The following is a 5,856-nucleotide window of genomic DNA, read 5'->3' on the forward strand; positions in this document are numbered from 1 at the left end:
TTAGATCTTTACAGAATAGCTCATTGTCTGGATGTTTAGCCATTCGCCTATTGCGGGGCAGTGTGGTTGCCTCTGGTATTGGTGACCATAAATAAAGCTGCAGAGCACTCCTGCCCAGGTTTCTGGGGGACATAATCTTGCAGCTCCACTGGGTAAATGCCGTTGTGTGAGCCTGCTGGATGATACAGCAAGACTGTGTTTTGCTTTATAAGATGTGTTAGCCTTCATCAGTGAAACCCTCTGGGGCTGGCACTTCCTTTATGGGTCATTTATTATTCATCAATTTTACTTTTAATTTGTAATTATTTTGGTTAGTTCATATACAGTGCAATATTAGTTTCAGAAATAAAATCCAGTGATTCACCACTTACACATACAACACCCAGGGAGCATCCAAGGAGGTGCTCTCCTTAATACCCGTCCACCCACCTCCCTCCGTCAACCCTGTTTGTTCTCTATCGTTAAGAGTCTCCTGTGGTTTCGTTCCCTCTCTTTCTACACCCCAACTCCCATATGTTCATCTGTTTTGTTTCTTAAATGCCACATATGAGTGAAACCATATGATATTTGTGTTTCTCTGACTCAATTTCTTTGATACACACCTCTTCAGATGATCTATTTCTCTTATGTAGGTTTTGGTACTTTGTGTTTTTGAAGGAACTGCCCTCTTTAGTTTAAGCTAATTAGAATTCCAAGTATTACTTCAAGATCCTTTCAGTACCCATAGGATCAGTAGTGATGACTCCTCTTTTCTTCATCGTTAGTCAGGCTAGAGCTTTATCCTTTTTACTGACATTTACAAAGAACCAGCTTTTGTCTTGCTTTTGTTTTCTCTCATAATTTTGTGCTTTCAGAATTACTGATATCTGCAATAATATTTTTTCCTCCTGCTTCCTGTTATCTTCCATTACTGTACTTTGCCTTGTTTCCTAAGGTGGAAGCCTGAATGATTCACATTATGTCTTTCTTATTTTGTAACACATGGCATTTAGGACCATCAATTTCCCCAAAATGCTGCTTTCCACAATTTTCTGTCATATCCTATTTTCACCTCATTTAATCGAAAGTAGTTTTCAGTTTCTCTTGAGACTTCTATGACCGTTTTGTTGTTCAGAAGTGTATTTTGAAGTCTCCAGAATTTTGGGGATTTCAATGGTTTCTCCGTGCTGTGGGTTTCTAGTTTAATTTCACAGAGGTCTGAGAGCACACTATGCCCATGTTTACAGGACGAGGAAGACAGTGTATTCACTGCGTGTGTTGTGGGTGTGTGTGCATGAGGCTTCATGGTGTCGTGTGACTCTATGTAGTGTGATTATCAATGTAAGTGTGTATGTGTGTGTGTGTGTGTGAAAGAGAAAGAGAGAGAGAGAGAGAGAGAGAGAGAGAGAGAGAGAGAGAGAGAGAGAGATGGAGACGTGTGTTTCCCCAGGAGATATGTCCCACTGACACAGTAGAATGGCCAAAGTCTACCTTCCCAAAACCACTCCTCACACTGCACACTTTAAGGACTGTTGCTGAGAGTGGCCCAGCAGTAGCATCCAGTCCATGCAGGTGACCAAAAGCCTCCATATGCTCTGGCCCACGGTCATATCATGCACAAGTCCTTGAGTTATTCTTGAGCAGCACCACCAATGTACTGACATCTATTCTGTGTCCTTCTAGATGTCCCTCAGGAAGGAGGACTTACAGAGGTTTTTCCTCTGCCCACAGTGTATTCCACCAGATGGGCATTTCCCCGTGAGGTGAGCTTGTCAGTCTTTGCCTGTGGATGGCAAATTGCTTTCTTAGTGACATTCTCACACAATTCTGTTTAAATATGACAATGTACATGTTAGATTATGGGAAGCTGCAAAGATTCAGCCGATTTCAGAAGCCTCAGGCAAGGAAGTATTGCTCCCTGAGGGGAACTACCTGAATTACTAGGATCGGCTAGGGGAGTGCATTTCCTAATTCAGGGATTGGAGAAGGCCAGACTGGAGTAGCCAAGTAGAACAAAAGATCAACCGCATTCGGGCTTATGGAGTGTCAACTGCACCCCTGCCCAGCGTCGCAGACGCAAGTCTGGGCTCTCCTTTAGATGCTGTGTTTGAAATTTCAGTTTCCGTTTCCCCTTTTTCTAATAATCATTTGACCCTGTTTCCTAGCAACCAACCCAGGTCAGCTTCTCGCCCCAAACCCTATAAAGGTGTGGATATTTTCTCAATAAATGGGGCTTGATCCGAAACGCTGTCTTGCCCCACTCTCTGTGCTCCCTGCTGCCCTGTTCTTACTCCCTCCCTCAGGAATCTGCGACCCAATTTACCACCCCTACGGCCTGGGTGGGAACAGACATTAGATGATACCTTTAATCTCCCTGCTGGGGAGACAGGTGAGTAGTTGTGTCTTGCCAACTGCTACCTGGGTCAAGAAGACATTCACACTGGCAATGCCAACCCTGCCTATAAACGGTGGGATAGGATCCTTTTCCTCAACAGCAATTTTCCCTGCCTGGGTGTGAATTCTGTAGTTGCCACCCTAAGTGGACCCAAGAGACATTCCCCAGGAAGAACCCCTTCTGATATGCATCCTATTCATTTGCTTTTGGGGCCTTTGACTCAACCACTGTGTTCCCTATCGAAAGTCACCAAGAGAACTAAAGAGCAGTGCAATCAGTGTACATCACGGTCTGGCCCTGATGCTGTTTTCTTTTCTGTATCTCCCGTCGGCCGTCGGAAGAAATGTTAATGGTACATATTCTGGAATCAATCACTTGCTGTCTTGAGTCAGGAGAGTCCTTCTGACTTTGGGTTTCCAATGAAATGAGGATCACAGACATAGTGAAAAGGTGGATAGGGGTAAACCATGTTCCTGTGCTTACAAGCAGCTGTGTGGCATTCACGTCGTGAGTGTGTGTGTGCATGGAGACTGGGCGTGTCTTTGTGAACTGAGAAAAGTGATTCTGAGCAGACATATGCTTGTGTGAGGGTCTCTGTGTGTGTAGTTTATGTATTCCTAGATTCGCATCTGCCTCAAGTAGCACAGCTGCTGGTGTGAAATTTGCCATGTAGAAGAATAGCCCCATCACCTAGCTAATGATTTGTGTGTGTGTATGTCAAAGTATATCAAAATGTACAATTTCAATAGGGTTAGTATATTCTACGTGAAATATGCCTTGTTTGGGATGAAAAAAAATTCCATTCCAAGTCAAGAAAATAGGCACAGGATTCTGAAAGGAAAATATGTTCTCAGAATCAATATGGTTCTGTGAATGCCAACTTTGATTCAGGATAGACGCCAATTCTGAGGAGGCTGTTTCATTGCCCTCGGGGCCTTTGGATCAATCCTCAGGCCTCTGAGAAAAGGAAGCTGGAGGAAGCGATGAATTATGGAGGGGTCTGCACCACCTGTGGGGATGGGGAGCCAGGCAGTGACATGATGCCCTTTAACCCCAAATCTCTAGTACCCTCTCTCACGCCTCTACTTCCTGGGCAAGACCCTAAATTTCTAGGCTGGGTTTGTCATCAGGAATCATATCAGTTCTTTTTTGGCTCTTCCCTGTGTGGGGCACCCACCAGCCCTGAGCCTACAGTGATACCAGAGTCTTGGCTCCATCACACTTCAGCATTCAAGGGATAGATCATCCAAGGATCCTGCCCTCCTGCCCTTCCTGTCAATTCCAAAAAGGAGATTCAGGGAGCCTGAGAAGGAGTCCTCCCCTTCGTGGCTGGAGAGATGGAGCAGGTGGCCCCTGATGCAGCCACATCCCAGGCCCAGTTCTGGAGGGTATCTGAGAGGAGGATCCTCCAGCTTCTAGAAATCCTTTATCTCTAGACTTTAGAATCCCAGCGGTATGGAAGACGGTAGCTGCTGTGTGTGCTCAAAGGCAGGAGGGAATCCAGTAGCCAGGCGCTAAGAGTCCTCGCTCCATCAAATCCTTCAGCATTAACCGGTGAAAGCAAGATTCAGAGTCAGGGACTGGATCTTAGGAAGGAAAGACTGTGAAGGGGTGCAGAGGGAAGACACGAAGGACATCCAGGCCATGTGGGGGTGGGAGGGGACCCCACGGTGGCAGGATTCCTGGAATCAGTGTAGCATCAGCACCTGGGCCCAGCCTTGCCCTCACTGAGGAGGACATTTGGGCTTCTTCTGAGTGGGGATGAGGCAGGGGGAGGCACCATGGCTGGTGAGAGCACAGTATGGACCTCTTCCTAAACACCTGGAGAGAAAGGCTTCCTTCCTGGCCCATCTTCTTCTCCATCTACCAGGCACTTTCCTTCATGGACATTGGGGAGGGGCAGAGAATGGAGTCAAGTCTCCTGTTCTCCTAGCCAGGACATGCCAGAAGGGATAGAACGAGGGCCAGGCCGGACACAAGGACGTTCCCAGGCCTGATCCACCTGGGCGAAGGAGGGACCAGTTTTTAACTGTTCACGAACTTCTGGGGGTCACCTGACAGCCAGTCCTCCTCTACAGCTGTTGGCCAAGGGTTGTCTGGTTGGAAACCCGTTCCTACTAAGTGGTTCTCACTCCACCTGACCAGGGCAGCTTTAGAACGTTCTAGTTGCAGAAGATGTGAGACGGGGAATAGGCTCTAGTGCAAGGTGAGCTCAGCAAAGTGGTGGGGGCTGATCCCAGAGTTGAGGTAGTCCTTGCAGTGGTCTTTCCTGGCCCGAGAACATCACTTTGAGAGTTTTTCTGAAAGGGATGGGAATATTCAGGTCCAAAGGATATCTGTGACCTTCCTCCTGCTCATGGGCCCAGCACCATAGATCTGGGTGGTCACTGCAGGAAACACCGACAGCATCTCCCTCATTCCTTGTCCGTTGGGGCTCAGCCTTGTGCAGCCCATCTTTGGCCCCAACAAACTCCTGCTGCTCACAGCCTTGGGCTGGGAACTAGTTCAGGAGTGGAAAGGTCCCTCCTCATCTCAGCCAGGCTTGTTGGGCCCCACACTAAGCTAGCTGTCCGTCCAGGCACTTGTCCAGATCACAGTGAGATGCGTGGACCCTGAAGACAGCGAGGTGTTCCCCCTCTGCCCCGCTGCCCTGATTACATTCAGCACAAGTGGGGGGGGGGTCAGGCTCTTCACTCTGCTTATAAGTGGGCCCCGCTGGGATTCCCCCTGGGACCTGGTTGTTGACCTTCCGCTCTGAGTGACCCCCGGGCCTCACGTAGCGGCTGCCACATAAGCGTGAGCCCAGGGAGAACCTACAAATGAATGATCAGATGGGGCCAGCAAGCTCCTCTGCAGGAACCTCCAGGGTAGGGAGGTCATGACTTCCTCCTCTTTGGATCCCAAAGCTGTGCTATCCATGTGGGGCAGCCACTGTCAGACAGGCCTGCTCATGTTTCTTTAAAGTACATGAATTTAACCATTCCATCCCTTACCACACCAGCCACATTTCAGGTGCCCTGCAGGTGCACCTTGACAATGCAGAGCATTTCCATCCTCTCAGAGGGTTCTTTGGGCAGCTGCTCTGGCTGGGCTCAGGGTCTGCTCATGGAGCCACCACACCCTCTGTCTGTCTGTAACAGTTGGCAGGTCAGGTTGCTTTGTGCACCGGTGAGAGCTTTCCTGATCCAGTGCAGCTGGGGAAGTCCCAGATGAAGGGGGATCCTTTCGCTCATTGGAAGGTTTGCAACTGTGGTCAGCGTCTTGTTGAAGGGCACTGCCTCTGCCGAGCCCAGGCAAGGCCTGAGGACCGGGAGGAAGGGCAGGTGATGCCGAGTGAGCCAGCTCGGCCTCCGCGGGGGTCGCAGGAATGGGGGAGCCCCGGTCTCCACTAACCTGCTTGCTCCTGCTTGTGTCTCTAAAGACTGCTTCTTGGAGAGCATCTCTGACATTGACGAAGAGGAGCTAACAGGTACGGAGCTACA

General features: G+C 48.9%; 1 long non-coding RNA gene across 1 annotated transcript in view; it reads left to right on the plus strand.

Annotated features, from left to right (window-relative positions):
- The window catches only part of LOC115278359, a 14,820-nt gene that overhangs the window by 1,491 nt on the left and 7,473 nt on the right, over positions 1-5,856 (plus strand). The gene's annotated exons all lie outside the window — the stretch shown is intronic.

Source organism: Suricata suricatta, chromosome 14 (genome assembly GCF_006229205.1).
Source record: "Suricata suricatta isolate VVHF042 chromosome 14, meerkat_22Aug2017_6uvM2_HiC, whole genome shotgun sequence".
In the NCBI taxonomy this organism is placed as follows: Eukaryota; Metazoa; Chordata; class Mammalia; order Carnivora; family Herpestidae; genus Suricata; species Suricata suricatta.